Genomic DNA, 16,343 nt, shown 5'->3' on the forward strand with positions numbered 1-16,343 from the left:
CCAATATTTTCCCACTCTTCCTTGCAAAAACACTCTAGATCCGTCATATTGCGAGGGCATCTCCTGTGCACAGCCCTCTTCAGGTCACCTACAGATTTTCTATTGGATTCAGGTCTGGCCTCTGACTGGGCCATTCAAAAATGCTGATCTTCTTTTGACGAAGCCATTCCTTTGCTGATTTGGATGCATGCTTTAGGTCGTTGTCGTACTGCAAGGTAAAATTCCTCTTCATCTTCAGCGCTCTAGCAGACGCCTCTAGGTTTTGCACCAAAATCAACTGGTATTTTGAGCTATTTATGATTCCCTCCACCCTGACAAAAGCCTCGGTTCCGGCTGAAGAAAAGCAGGCCCAAAGCATGCTGCTGCCACCACCATGCTTCACCGTGGGTATGGTGTTCTTCTGGTGATGTGCTGTGTTGTTTTAGTACCAAACATACCTTTTGGCATTACGGCCAAAAAGTTCAACCTTGGTCTCATAAGGAAACATGGTTTTTGGAGACTGGATGTATCTTTTTTGTAAAATTTAGCTGGGCTTGGATGTTTGTTTTTCATGTAAAAAGGCTTTTGTCTTGCCACCCTTCCCCACAGCCAAAACACATGACGAATACTGGAGATTGTTGTCACATGTAGGGAGCAACCAGTACTTGTCAGAAGTTCCTGCAGTTCCTTTAATGTTGCCGTCGGCTTCTTGGCAGCCTCCCTGACTAGTTTTCTCCTCGTCTTCTCAACAGTTTTGGAGGGAAGTCCGGTTCTTGGTAATGTCACAGTTGTACCATATTTTCTCCACTTGTTGATTGTCTTCACTGTGTTCCGTGGTATATCTAATGCCTTGGAAACTCTTTTGTACCCCTCTCCTGATCGATACCTTTCAACAACGAGATCCGTTCATGCTTTGTAAGCTCTTTGTGGACCATGGCTTTTGCGGTTGGATGCAACGAAGAAGATGTCAGGAAAATCCTACAGGAACAACTGAACTTTATTTGGGGTTAATCACAGTCACTTTAATTGTTGGCAGGTGTATACTAACTACTATTTAGCATAAATTTGAATGTGATTGGTTAATTCTTTTTTGGAGGGGGGGATTTCCCCCCCTTTTTCTCCCCAATTGTACTTGGACAATTACCCCATTGTTCTGAGTTGTCCCGGTTGCTGCTCCACCCCCTCTGCCGATCCGGAGAGGGCTGCAGACTACCACATGTCTCCTCCGATACATGTGGAGTCGCCAGCCGCTTCTTTTCACCTGACAATGAGGAGTTTCGCCAGGGGGACGTAGTGCATGGGAGGATCCCGCTATTCCCTCCAGTTCCTCTGCCCCCTGAACAGGCACCCTGACTGGCGCTAGTGCAGCGACCAGGACACATACCCACATCTGGCTACCAACCCACAGACATGGCCAATTTGGTCTGTAGGGATGCCCGGCCAAGCTGGAGGCAACACGGGGACTCAATGCAGTGATCCCCGTGTCGGTAGGCAGCGGAATAGACCGCTATGCCACCCGGATGCCTACGTGATTGGTTAATTCTGAACACAGCCACATCTCCAGTTATAAAAGGGTGTGCACACTTGTGCAACCAGGTTACTCTAAGTTTTGTATTTTTCTTTTTTTTTCCTTCAAATGTTTCTGATTGTTTTTCCATTTTATTTTTATAGGTTACAAATTCACATTAAAGGTGGAAAAATTTCTGACATGATTCACCTGGGTTTCATTTTTTACATCACAAAAACCTGCTATTTTAACAGGGGTGTGTAGACTTTTTACATACACTGTAGCCTCTGTCTTTGAAATTTACGATTCATATCGCAATATCATTATCGCTAATGCAAATCTCTTATAATGGCAAAATGAACAGCATAACTTTACATGTCTGTTTGGCTCATTCATTGTGATATATCTTATGCTGTTGTTGCATTCATTGGAATATAGGTTTTCCTATAGTCCCATCAAGACAGCCATGATACACTTCTTCCACAACGCCTCATTTGGGTCCAGCTGTTTCCAGACAACGTCTGGTTTGGCTTTACACAAGACAGATGCTGTGTCCATGCTATCCCAATGCACAGCTTGTGAGTAGGTACTGCTGATGACATACATACATTTTCCTGCCCAACCTTCTGTCACAGACCTACAACAAGTCTGTTGCACAACATCCCACCACTAGTTAGACTTTCCCTTTTGTAAACAATTTATTCAAGGTAGGTTACATTTAAACTTCAACCATTTCCCATTCCCGGATACCCTGGCGTACAGTTTCGTCTAAAATGTTTCACTAAAGCTCTTTTAAAAGCCAAAAATCTGAAAAGTTCCACGTCTTACAGTCACATGGCGCTGCGGCTGAAGGAAGATTCGAAATGATAATGTCTTCTATCATTATGTCACTGTGATCTGAAAAACTGAGCGAACCTAACCAGGAAACACTGTCATTTTCTCCCGTCATGGAAATGCCGTCTACTTATTCATCCACGAGCAACACTATATAATTGGTTATTAAATTTCAAATTAGCTTCTAGTTGTTTCATAAATAACTCCGAGGCGTTGTGTTCACAGGTTTTGAATATCTGGTTGATCGTAGTCGTGACCTGTGAGTCTCTTCCTCTGAGATTTGGACTCTCTTTACGCTTTGCAATGTTTGTCAGCTATATTTTGATGGCACGGATATTGTAGCGTTTTTTTTTTTTTTTAAGAAATAGAAAAAGGTTTGAAATAAAAACAGACACCTTTGAAGTGAGAGTTGTGGAGGATGAGCAGTGTTCTCATTGATCGTTATCGCGAAAAGCAGCATTTAAATGAATTTCCATGTTGAGTGCATGCATCTTTTCATAGGCATCGCCACCAAAAGGCTTCAACTTTTCAATGGCAAACAGACGGCAGATATCATCTGAGCCTGGTCACAACATCTCTGCACATGTGCCCTGAGTCTCTTGTTTTCTATAAATCCAGCTGTTGCAAAGTTGTTTTGCTCAACTGAGCAGGATGAACCTTATTATACTCTGGGATCCCTGAAGGAAGAATGAACTGCGATCTGTCCTTCTCAGACCAACAAACACGCCTGTCGGGAGTTTCCTGTGACCGGATTCCAGTGTGACACTTGACAAAATCCAAAGCTAAACAAAGAAGGCATATTTCATTTTCCTAAAAGTGGAAACCGGGACTAGTTTTTTTAAGTCAGCTTTTTTTGCATTTATTTGCTTGAAGTGTGATTTTGAGACCTTTACTGTTTCACCATACAACGACTAATGGAGAGGGGAAGAAAAAAAACGATTAGCTAACCTATATCTGAGATTATGTCCAGCGGCGAAACTACCATATAGTATGTACGTAGGTAATGCAGTTGCATTGGGGCTCGCAACAGTTTAGGACTCGCATGCACGAATCCCTCTATCTCCCCCACTACTGTATCAAAGATCCCAAGCACTGTGTCGGTATACAATATGTTAAAAAATATGCAAAGTGTGCCCGGGTGTAATTATGGACATGCGTATGTACTATTGCATACTACGCAGTAGAATAAATAACTTCACATAGTGAAATGCCTGAAGATTGCACCTATGAAGTAAGTAGAGCTTATTTATTTGACTAATAAGGCCTATGCCTTCCTAGTCTCTACCACACAACACACTCTCGCATTCTCAACGCTGGTTCTGCAGTTAAATTCTGTGATGCTTTTAATTCATTAACCTTTAATTCCACTATAGTCCCTCACAAACCAGATGCAATGTTAAATTCATTCAATGATCAGTGCCATCCATCCTTGACCAAACTGCACCATTTAAAACTAGGAAGCAAAAATCAATAAACCTCCCCTGGCTGAACGATCACAGTCGAGCCCTTAAAAGACTAGAAAATCTGAATGACAACGGAAGGTCAACAAGTCCGAGATAGCACATAACACCCATGAAAACCAAATGTTCATTTACCAGACGGCAGTTAAGGGTGCGAGATCGGCTTACTTCTCTGAATTGATAGCTAGAAATAACCACAATCCTAAAGTTCTCTTTAGGGTAATTTATTCTGTTATTATTGGCCCCTCCACTTCTTTTTTTGAACCTGAAGTTTAGCTGTCCAAAAAATTTCTCGCTCATTTTGTAAATAAGGTGGAGAATATCAGGCCCCAAATCCGGCCAGGCCCTTGCATTCGCTCCATTACCCACGTTAATTCTGCCTCTTTTACCGAGTTTCCACCAATTACAATTTCAGTATAAGAAATTAGTCTCCCATATGAGCTCCTCCTCCTGCATCTCAGACATCATCCCCACTAAGCTGCTCAAGGAGGTCTACCGACGTAATTAACTAATCGGAGATCGGACTGACATTACCAACTGATCCAACCATCCACGACCAATCCGGATTCCAGTCTCATGTTTTTATGAATTATAAATATGCACTAATGCAATTTTAAGCCCATAGCCAAAATAGTAAGTATATGTAAGTTCAGGTAGTATGAATTGTTTTGAGTGTGGGGACGTTGGAGCTGCCAGGGAAGAGGAAAAGACAAAAGACCACAGAGGAGGTTTATGGATGGGGCGAGGGCGGACATGCAGGTGGCTGGTGTGACAGAGGAAGACGCAGAGGACAGGAAGAAATGGAAACAGATGATCCGCTGTGGTGACCCCTAACGGAACGGGAGCAGCCGAAAGTAATAATAGTAGCAGTAGCAGTAGTAGTAGTAGTAGTAGTAGATGTTGGACCAAAGCATTTTACTTGCCCGCATAGACAGCGGGAAGTGGAAGCTGCTAATCAAGCGGCTGAAGTTGGGGGGGGGGGGTGTAACAAGGAGGCAGGGATGGTAACAAGGCAGACAGCCCCGGAGAAACAAGCGAAACACCACAAAATGTAAACATGGAGTCTATTAATCTCCATAGTAATTCGGAGAAAGATAAAATGGCTGTAGACAACATAACTGTAACAGTGGGACCCAGTGTGAGTGGAGTTAGTGGCACTGCTGCATGCTTAACCTCCCCAGTAGCTGCTGCAGCCAAGCCCGGGCAGGAGGTGCAGAATGACATGGAGGAGGTGACGGTGGACCCATCTTTTACTGAGAGCCAGGAGAAGGAGGATGATGTTGAAATTGAGTACGATTCTGACTCAGACAGCACAGTAACAGATTCCCAGCGACCAACTAGTGAACTGTACACTTTGGAGGAAATCAACGTTTTGTTTTTTTGGATGAAACTTTTGGCAAATCTGTCAAAGTAATTAATTATTTTCCTTACACAACTTCTTCTTATTCTTTCGGCTTGGTCCCTGTTTCTCAGGGGTCGCCACAGCGGATTTTTGCCCTCCATAGCTTTCTGCCCGACGCGTCCCTCTCCCGCAGTCCAACCCTCCTTATGTCCTCCTCTATCTAGTCTCTCCATCTTTTCCTTGGTCTTCCTCTTTTTCGTTTGCCAGGTCCAATACCTTGTTTCTTATATAGTCTATGCCTCCTCTCTGTACATGTCCAAACCATCTCAATCTTGTCTCTCTAAACTTTTCATCCATTCCTCTGATCCAGAACGTAGCTCTCACTTCTTCAATTCTCTTCTGGTCTTTTCTAGTCACTCCCAAAGACCAACGCAGCATGTTCATCTCTTGCTACCTGTAAAGTAGATTCTCGCCTCTCTGTTGTTGTCACTGCTTCCATACCATAGAGCATGGCAGGCCTAACCATCGATTTGTATACTTTGCCCTTTACCCTCAAAGGCATTCCTTTGTCACAAAGTACTCCAGCTACCTTTCTCCACGAATTCCACCCAGATTGTGTCCTTTTCTTTACTTCCTTGTTACCACTGCCTTCTGTCTGTATTTTCGATCCTAAGTACTTGAATTAATTAACTTCTGGGACATCATCTCCTCCTAAGGTCAACTCTGGACTTTTTACTTCCTTATTTATACACAGGTACTCAGTCTTTGTTCTGCTGATCCTTTAGTCCTCTAATCTCTTATCGTTTCTCTCCAATCTTCAAGATCTCTCCCCAACCTTTCCTTGTCCTCATTTGCTAGCACAATGTCATCAGCAAACATCATGCTCCATGGTGGCTTTTTCTTAAGATGTTCTGTGAGGCTGTCCATCAATATCACAAACAGGAAAGGGCTCAATGCTGATCCTTGATGCAGTCCTACGTTTACATCAAACTCGCTTGTTGTCCCCACTGCACATTAAACCGTAGTTCAATGTGCAATGTCTTACAGTCCCTGAACATGTCTTGAATTATGCTGATGTAATTTTCTGCCACTCGCTCTCAGGGAATACCACAGCTCCCCTCTCAGTACTCTGTCATATGCCTTCTCCAAATCAATAAATACGCAGTGCAATTCTTTCTGTCCTGCAATGTATTTTTCAGCTAAGGTCTTGAGTACAAATATCGCCTCTGTGGTACTTCTTCCAAGCATGAATCCAAATTGTTCTTTCCTATAGTCACTTCCTTCCTAAGTCTCACTTCAATCACTCTTTCCCATAACTTCATTGTATGTCCCATCAATTCTATCCCTCTGTAGTTGTCGCAACTTTGAGCATCACCTTTTCTTTTTTTTCAAATTGGTACCACAATGCTCTCTCCATTCCTCTGGCATTTTCCCAGTCTGTATTATGTTGTTGAAGAGGCTAGTCAGGAACTCTATGCCAGTATTGCCTAAGTATTTCCAGACTTCTGCTGGTTTATTGTCCGGTCCCACAGCTTTTCCATTTTTCATTCATTGCAACGTTTTTATCACCTCATCCCTTGTAATTTCTCCCACGTCCTCTTCATTCCTTGGTGGTTCATCTGTCCTTCTTTTTCTGTTATTCTCTTCATTCATTTGGTGACTGAAATAATCCATCTCTGTAAAATATCCACAGTACTCTGTCATCTGCACCCTTGATCAGTTTTACTTGTTCAATATCCTTGCTTGCTGTCTCTCTGTTTGGCTACTCTATATATACTATATATCCTTCTCTCCTTCCTTTGTATCTAGTCTTTTGTATAAGTCCTCATATGCTTTTGCCCTTGCTATCACTACCGCTCTCTTAATTTCTTTCTTAGCTTTCTTGTTTTGCTCATTCTCGTTTTTTGTCCAGGTCCATTTTGGCCAACTTTTTCTTCTTTACACAGTGCTGCTTCGAACCCCGGGGTAGTCCAACCTTGGGGGTCGTCCCGGGTCATCCTCTGTGTGGAGTTTGCATGTTCTTACCAGTTTCATCCCACAGTCCAAAGACATGCAGGTCAGGTCAATCGGCTATACTAAATTGTTCCGAGGTATGAATCTGTGTGTGTGTGTGTGTGTGTGTGTGTGTGTGTGTGTGTGTGTGTGTGTGTGGGCCCTGTGATGACCTGGCGGCCTGTCCAGGGTGTCTCCCCGCCTGCTGCCCAATGATTGCTGGAATAGGCTCCAGCATCCCCGCGACCCTGGGTAAGGATAAGCGGTTTGGATAATGGATGGATGGACACAGTGCTGCACTACTTCCTCCTACCACCAACTTTCCTGTCCCTTCTTCTTACCCCCTTGAGATTCTCCTAGCGCTCACCTACCTGCTTCTTTTAGTCCTTCTGCTGTTCTATCCCAATCTAGTGGCAATCTATCTCCCAACAGCTCTCCAACCTTCAAACCTAAAGCTTTCTCTACAAGGTTCCTCTTTCAGCTTCCGCCATTTAATCTTCCATGCTGCACTTTTCTGAGCTTGCTTCTTGTCTTTATTTGGCATATCAGTGGTCTATGTTGTTTTGTTTACACACTCGCTTGGTATTACTTTGCAATTTACAGCTTCCTTCAAGTGCTGGTTTCTGCATAAAATGTAGTCTATCTGCGTAGTTCTGCCTCCACTCTTGTAGGTTACTATCTGATTGTCCCTCTTTTTGAAATATGTATTAACTATAGCCATATCACTCCTTGTACCAAAATCAACTATCGACTCCCCACCTACATTTCTCATTCCAAACCGGAATTTTCCCATGACATCCTCATCACCGCCATTTCCTTCTCCCACGTGTCCATTCAAGTCTGCTCCAATGAAAACTCTTTCATCCCCTGGTATGCCTGCCATTACATTGTCCAGTTGTCTCTAGAAATTCACCTTTTCTTCCTCATTGCAACCCACCTGTGGTGCATTCGAACTTAATATATTTGTCAGATGTCCATACAAATCCAACCTCATCCAAATCAGCCTATCCGATTCCCTCTTTACTTCTGTGACTTTTTGTTGAAGCTCTCTGTCTAGGATTATTCCCACACCATTCCTTTTACTGTCTGTCCCATGGTAGTATATCTTATAATCTCCTCCAATCTCTCTTGCCTTGCTTCCTTTCCACTTTGTCTGCTGAACACACATCACTTGTATTCTTCTCCAGTTCATCATGTCTGCTATTTCTCTCCCTCTGCTTGTCATTGTCACAACAATAAGTGTGGCCATTCTGAAGTCTTTCTTCAGTTGTCTCTTCTCTCTTTTCTGTCTTACTAGCCCTCCTCTCCTCTGTCTTTTCCTACATTCCCCAACAGGTGCGTAGTTTCCATTGGCACCCTGTGAGGGCACAGCACCAATGGCGGTCGTTGTTAACCCGGGCCTCGACCGATCTGGTATGTCATTCCCGGTCTTGTCAATCCGCATAATGATTTGGCAGAATTTAAAGTCTATGCCCTTCCTGACACAACCACTAACCCTATGGACAGGGACACGGGTAAAACGCTGGATGCCACCCCAGTATTCATGACCTTACACCCATGCCTGTCGCCCAATTTTCTGGACACAACTAAATTGATCAAAACTGTCACAGCACTGCAACTTGTTCACGGGGTGTTATTATTTTCTTTCTATCCATCCCATTTGTTTGTTTATCTTTTTTTCCCCAGTGCAGACTAAGTTTTGGGTCTTTAAATATTAATGGAGGAAGAGATAGGCAGATGAGAGCAGTACTTTTTGATTTTTGCATTTATAATTTTTCTTCAGGAAACAAACATGGGTGGGGGCTGGAACTACACTACAAATTCCATACTGGACAGAACAAGTGAAGAACCACATTTACAATCTTCCATTGCTTCATCTGGATTTATGTCACAATTTGATTTAATTGACACTTGGAGAAAAAATTCAAACACCTGCACCAGATTTTGTTAAGTAGGCGAGTCTATCACTATCTTGGCCTCACAATTAAGATTCCTCTTCTATAGCACAGCGGTCTGTTTTCCTAGTAATCGTTTCATTTAGGCGTCAAGTGTGCAGTGCATTTCACTGTTGCTGGTCATTTTAAAGCTGTGTGATTTCACTACTGACATGATGTTATGCTACAACTGATTGTGATGGGCAGGCCGGGGCCCGCTTTGACCATCCTGCACTGGGGCCCGGCGCTGGCTCGTTACACTGCTGATTGTGTCTGTGTTTTTCCAGCAGGTAAACAAGACGAACAGAGTTGTTTTGGCTAAAAATTACTTTAGTGAATTAAAACCTCAGTTGCTAGCTGGCTAACTACTCCACACCTGGTGACTGCAAATGCTAAGTGAGCTATGTGATGAACAACGAATCCTGAAGTCTCGATCTTGGTACACACGATGTAGGACTAGATTCACTGCATTGGTAATTCAATCAACTACAGCTTTAAAGTAATCCCGGCATTGTTTGTACGTAATGCTAACTTGTTCCGCCTCTAGTGAAGTTCATGAATGACACCCTGTAAACATCATGTCTGATTACGTCCGCAGCATCGATATACCGTCTCACTGTTGTTACCTGTGGTTATGATTATATGGCTTCTCTTTCTGAAAGGTAACACCTGTGCTTGGCATCTACTGCTGCTTTGTGTCAAGCCCCTACGGGGTGATGGATACCTTTTTATTGGAACAGACCTCCGGGGGCCGAGCAGTGCGGGGTGTGTCGGGTGGTGGGGGAACCCGTCTCCTCTGATGTCTAGGGGAAGAAAAAACAAAAAAACAAGCCGGATCATCAAAAGGACGACTGTGCCAAGATCTGCTCAGCACAGAGAGCGAATCTGAGTGGAAAATTCATTGTTTTAATAAACCCAATTATGAAGCTCTCGTGTCACTCAAGTGTTTGTTAGCTCATTGAAATAAGAGCTACAGCACACAAATTAGCAGATAACCAAGGAGCTGTATACACAGCATGTACAATTTGCAGAGAGAGAGAGAGAGAGAGAGAGAGAGAGAGAGAGAGAGAGAGAGAGAGAGAGAGAGAAGTGGCCTGAAGCAAGTAAAGATAAAGATGTATTTGTGGAGAATCACACACTCACACACACACCATCTGGTAGGAAGACACACATATGGCAGTGAAGCCTTGTTACCTTCCAACGCAGCAGATCTTTACTGTGACCTGATGACACACACTTTAGTGTTCAGAGATGCATGAACACTTATCATTCAACTAATTTTCCCTCTCTCCGCACGCACATGCGCACACACACACACGCACGCACGCACGCACGCACACACACACACACACAACACACACAGTGTTGGTTCCTGAAACAACTTGTTCAGACATGCAGGCAATGGAATGCGAGTCTACCCAGAGTTCTATGCTCTCCACCCTCTCCAACAAATACACACACCTAACCAACACTTACATCTTAGACTAAAACCAGGTCGGAAAGTAGTGCTGCAGGCAATATGGAAACTATCCCAATTATCATAAGGAAATGTGACTTTGATACATATCACCATATCTGCTTACATATGTAAAAATACCATGTTCAGGAATCCAGCTGAGGTTCATCACACTGAACTGTCTGGTATGTAAAGCATCATAGCAAACCAAAACTAGTTTTCAGAGGACACTCCCTCGGATATTTCACACATTTTTTTAGAGAAAGTTCACCTCGTAGATTCTCATTGTCATTAATGCAGACAACAAGAATGTTTATCACCAATATGACAATACCCAGATTTCATCCCAATACAATAACACTGGAAGATGACAGAAGGCTAATACTGAATTATTGCCCGGCCTCACTAGACAGGCCTATGTAGTATCTCTGTGCGTCAGCACCGAAAACCGACTGAAAAATCTCTTGGTAGTTGTATTGTAACCTGCTTACAGTACCAGATGGACTTCGGCAAATTCAGAACCACTCATACCGTATTAAGTCACATGTAAGTCACACGCAATAGGCTCAGATCTCCTTCAAACACTTTCCTGAGACTTTCGAGAAAATAAAATCAACTATTAAGCAGGGCTGCCCCAAATGCTTTGAAGCGTGAGATCGCTGCCATGGTAAACAATGGCAAAATCAGATTGATTAACAGCTGTTGGCAACACGGCACAGGAAAACAACAAAGTGCACAATGGGGCCAGCAGGACGGCAAAAAAAAAACAAAAACAGTACAGTACGATGGGTTGCCAGGTTGTATTGTTTGCAGGAAAAAAATTATATTTTTCAAAATTATTTTGTGTTTTTTTCTCTCCCAATTGTACTTGGCCAATTACCCCATTTTCCCGAGCCGCCCCAGTCTCTGCTCCACCCCCTCTGCTGAACCGGGGAGGGCTGCAGACTACCACACCCCTCCTCCGAATCATGTGGAGTCGCCAGCCACTTCCTTTCACCTGACAGTGAGGAGTTTTACCGGGGGGGGGGGGGGGGGGCGTAGTCTGTGGGAGGATCACACTATTCCCCCCAGTCCCCCCCCCCGAACAGCCGCCCTAACCGACCAGAGGAGGCACTAGTGCAGTGACCAGAACACATACCCACATCCGGTTTCCCACCCACAGACACGGCCAATTGTGTCTGTAGGGACGCCCGACCAAACCGGAGGTAACATGGAGATTCGAACCAGCGATCCCCATGTTGGTAGGCAACGGAATAGATCGCTATGCTACCCGGATGCCCTATTTTGTGTTTTTTATATAATTATATTCAATAATATTTATACACTCCACATCCATCCATCCATCATCCAAACTGCTTATCTGGCTCTCAGGGTTGCGGGGATGCTGGAGCCTATTCCAGCAGTCATTGGGCGGCAGGTGGGGAGAGACTCTGGACAGGCTGCCAGGCCATCACAGACAATCCACATGAAACATTTAAAACTTTTAAAACATTGTTTTATTTTGTGTAGAAATAAAAAAAACCCAGCTAACTAACTACTTTAACTTGGGATGGCTGTGCCATGTGCTATTGTCGGCATAATTTGCTGATGTCATCTGATTTTACCATCCTGCTCTCATCCACAATAACAACATCCAGTGTCCATGTGACGCAGCATGCTAGCTCTGTCTCTTCTACGCCCAGTGCAACGTCATAGGATGTAACTTGCAGCTAGTTTGGCAAGATGACCAAAAAGTCAAGCAGCTTCTATAACGTCAAATTTTGTGAAGATGACCCCCAAAAAGCTGAGTGCCAATGAGCAATTTAGTTTTTATGGTCGTCTCCCCCCGTCATAGCAAAGCTTCGAATGCCTTCAAATACTTGCTGCCGAATATTCGAAGCCCCAACAAAGTTATTTAGGACAGCCCTACTATTAAGTGGGAACGTCTCTATTTTTTGAGGAGGCGGAGATCCTTCAACATCTGCCAGACAATGCTCAGGATGCGGTATGAGTCTGTGGTGGCCTGTGCTCTCCTGTTTGCTGTTGTGTGTTGGGGCAGCAGGTTGAGGGTAGTGGATGCAAACAGGCTCAATAAACTGATCCGCAAGGCCGGTAACGTTGTGGGGGTGGAACTGGATTCTCTGGCGGCGGTTTCTGAGAGGAGGATGCTGTTAAAGTTATGTGCCATCATGGACAATGTCTCTCACCCACTCCATGACATGCTGGTTGGGCACAGGAGTACTTTTAATAATACACTAATTCTGCCGAAAAGCACCACAGAACGCCACAGGAGGTCATTCCTGCCTGTGGCGCTCAAACTTTACAACTCCTCCCTCAGACTCAGACTGTCAGACACTCTGAGTTAATGGTCACTGCACTGGCCCTGTCGGGTTTTGTTTGTGCTGCTTGTTTGTGCTGCTTGTTGTGTGCTGCGGTAGTGCAGTATAGATAGGATGTTATGTGCACCATGCTTGTAGATATATATTTTGTTCTTATTTCTATTTCTTATTTATCTTTTATTTCTATTTGTTTCTGTTTCTATTTTATCTTGTTAGTTTTTGGTTATTAGAGCGTGAGTGTCTGTAATAGAACCCAATTTCCCCTCGGGGATGAATAAAGTATTCTGATTCTGATTTGATTCTGAACACTTTGAATAAATGAATGGGACTGTTGTGTCTCAATAAAAGAGGACAATAAGAGACAGACGGGAAAGCCACTGATAACATGGGCAACCTAACAGCTTGAAGTAAGCTGTGAAATAATTAACTCGAGTCAGTTTTATTTGTACAGTCCATTATTGCAAATTACAAATTTTCCTCAGGGGACTTTACAGCAACACAACATCCTGTTCTTAGACCCTCGCATCGGGTAAGGAAAAACTCCCTAAAAAAAAAAAAACCTTTAACAGGGAGAAAAAATAGGGAGAAACCTCAGGGAGAGCAACAGACGAGGGATCTCTCTCCCAAGACAAACAGACCTGCAATGGATGTTGTGTTTACACAATTTACACAACACAACATTGAAAGAGGATACCAGAATTACAATGGACTTATAAAATATATGAAGAATAGAAGTAAGGACAAAATTAGTCGAAGGTTTTAAACCAATATGCCGATACAAACCAGGAAAATGTATGTCTACTGTCAAGCTGTTTTTTGGCGTAAGACGGCCATTTCTACGTTCCCCAGAAGCATTTTCACTGCTTTATCCAAACTGATTACAAAAGACAAAAGTAACAGACTAACCTGTGCTAATGATACCTATGCTAGTCACTAACTACACTGTCTAATAGCTCTGTGTTGAATATGGCAGATGAAAAGGAAATTTAACGACATAAAAAAATCTTGAACCGGGTCATCTAAGTTCAGAATCAGTCTCCAGTCTTCAGAGTCTCTGTTGGAATGTATGAACTTATTTCCTTCCCCATTCTCTTTTTGCATGGAGTTGTTTTATTTAATGTGAAAGCTGTCATCTGGTTCCTTCAGCCCATGTTAATGCCGTCATCCCTAGTCGATCACAGAGAAACCAGCGCCAAGCAGACTCCACCTGACAAGTGACATCTCAATGCAGCACCTGTCTATTCAGGTGGCGGCTTCATTTTAAAGATTTTCACAAGACACCATGGTAAAGCTGAGTCCAGCGATGGGCCCCTGTCCAAAATCTACAAAATGAAGCCAGTGAGTAAATGAAACCATAACTGATATGTATGATGGTAAAACCTACGGCCTAGGTTGTAATTTTTTTAAATTATCCTTTAAAAAAAAGACCCATCGCAACATATGCATTGAGTCCAAGACAGTCAACTTTTTTATACTTTGCTGTACTGGGTATATTGTATTGTACTGGGCTGTATTGTGTTGTACTGGGCTGTATTGTGTTGTACGGGGCTCTGTTGTGGTCCTAATGAGCAGCTGGTGAATAGAATACTCAGTATTCTGGAGGACTCCTCTGGGGATTCATAGAAAACATGCAGCCAACATCAGTATGAGCATCTGTTACAGCCTGTCTGTGCCAATACACCAGCTCCGTCAACATGCTGAATGTGCCAGGGTACTTCACACAGCAACAGTAACACTGCTGTTGTTTGGGGCAGAACCCCCCCCCCCCCAAAAAGCGGAAAAGATAATCCAAAATGCTTAGAGTAGCCTCTATCTGACAAGCATGTCTAAAGAAGAACCTGGAGGACAGGAGACGAGAGGAGGTAATGGACCTGTCACAGTACTTGTAAGCAAGCAATATCACAATAAAATATGTAGACATATGCTTTGTATATGCTGATAAAATTGATTTCGGGTGAGCATTCTTAACCCACAGGAGGTTCTTTGTGGTTTCTGACATGTGCCTTTACTGAGGCTTTCCTACAGAAACCCCATAGAAACCACTAGAAGAAACAATCATCCACATATACATACCATACAGAGTACAGTAGTACTAATCAGGCCTGGTTACTCTGTCCAGTACACGCTGGTGTGTGACAGACATGTCTGACTGTACCATGAGTATCCTGTTCCTTTTTAAAGGGATCGCATGGTTTATGAAGACTTTAGTGATTGCCTCATTGGACTGTGTTGAAGTCCAGCGAGAAGATTCAGCAAAGTTTCTTATGATCAGTAAAGTTTTTTCCTTTGACGTGGTTCACAAGGAATCTCTGAACTTTGGCTCAGCTGCAGCAACACTTGTTCCGATATCTTGAATTAAGACCTAATTTTATACTTACTTGGTATTAATGATTTAAGAGTTGAATTGTAGAATATAAGATGACTACTTTTAAGATAATAAACTCTGAAATGCTAAACTCATTTGTTCATTATGGCTGTGAATTCAAATTAGCGTTCTATAATCTGATTTTCACATTTTCACATTTTTTTGCAGCATAATTCTTTCAGATCCAATAAATGAAAATATAGGATTTAACATTAATCCATTACACTTTTGTTTTGGCACTCTTGGTCCTCCACAGTACTTTGTCTTGAGATCAGAATTCCTGAAAATAGATTGGCATCCACTGTATGACTCTCCAGTGGTCCCTGACACGGTGTGTGATGTCATTCACTTGGCCTTTGCAGGGAAGAAGTGCAAGAGAGGAAAAAGAGAAAAACATCCAGACAAAATTATGCTTTCAGAAAGAACCAGATGGACAGAGAGAGGAAACAAAGAGACGGAGAGAGAAAGCTTAAGGAGGAAGTCACAGGATGCTCCATTTACTGCACAGTAATGAATGGAGAGAGACTGGAGGGATGAGGGAGAGCGAGCACATTGACGCTCATGTTCCAGATGGAGTCACTTGATGGAGAGCCGACAGAGAGATAGAGAGATAGAGAGCTAGAGATAAACAGACAGACAGATAGTATTTCTCGCCCTCCCAATGTACAAATGCTTTGTTTGTCACGGCGGGAGCAGGAATCGAGGACCCAAATGCAGAAGGTGAAACTAAAGGTTTACCGGTAGGAAACATGAGGATATCAGGGAGACATGACAAGAACATGGTAGATACATGGTATGCGCCGACAAGCTACGAGCTAACCAGCCAAACTTAAAATACACTGAAACTTGTCTGAATAACCAAAAACCGTCTTTGGGGTGGTGTTGTCAGAGCAGGAGAAGACATGAGACATGGAAACCTGGGCTGGAGTGGCCGGAATCGGGAGCCGCCACGACACTGTTATCAAGCAAAATGTTCTTACCTTTCAAGTTTATATTTTTAAACTAGAGTATTTCTGAATGCTTTGGCAATGTGAATGTCAATTTTGTCATGCCAATAAATAACACAGGGAAACTTAAGCAAGAGAGCGAGAGAGTGAGAGAGACAGAGACAGAGAGAGATACAAGACTGTGATAGATGGGCAGACAGAGACAGACA

At 43.2% G+C, this 16,343-nt stretch overlaps 1 protein-coding gene across 5 annotated transcripts in view; it reads right to left on the minus strand.

Moving 5' to 3' along the window:
• The window catches only part of ndst2a (N-deacetylase/N-sulfotransferase (heparan glucosaminyl) 2a), a 152,419-nt gene that overhangs the window by 105,267 nt on the left and 30,809 nt on the right, over positions 1-16,343 (minus strand). For 2 of the 5 annotated variants that reach the window (XM_056291565.1, XM_056291564.1), the window contains exon 2: positions 9,773-9,851. The exons of 2 other annotated variants lie outside the window; for them this stretch is intronic. The gene's annotated coding sequence lies outside the window, so the exon portion shown is untranslated. Of the gene's footprint in view, positions 1-9,772; positions 9,852-16,343 lie in introns of those variants that run through there. One more of the 5 variants, XM_056291569.1, reaches the window with a different exon arrangement.

The sequence above is a fragment of the Lampris incognitus genome, chromosome 13 (genome assembly GCF_029633865.1).
Source record: "Lampris incognitus isolate fLamInc1 chromosome 13, fLamInc1.hap2, whole genome shotgun sequence".
NCBI lineage: Eukaryota > Metazoa > Chordata > Actinopteri > Lampriformes > Lampridae > Lampris > Lampris incognitus.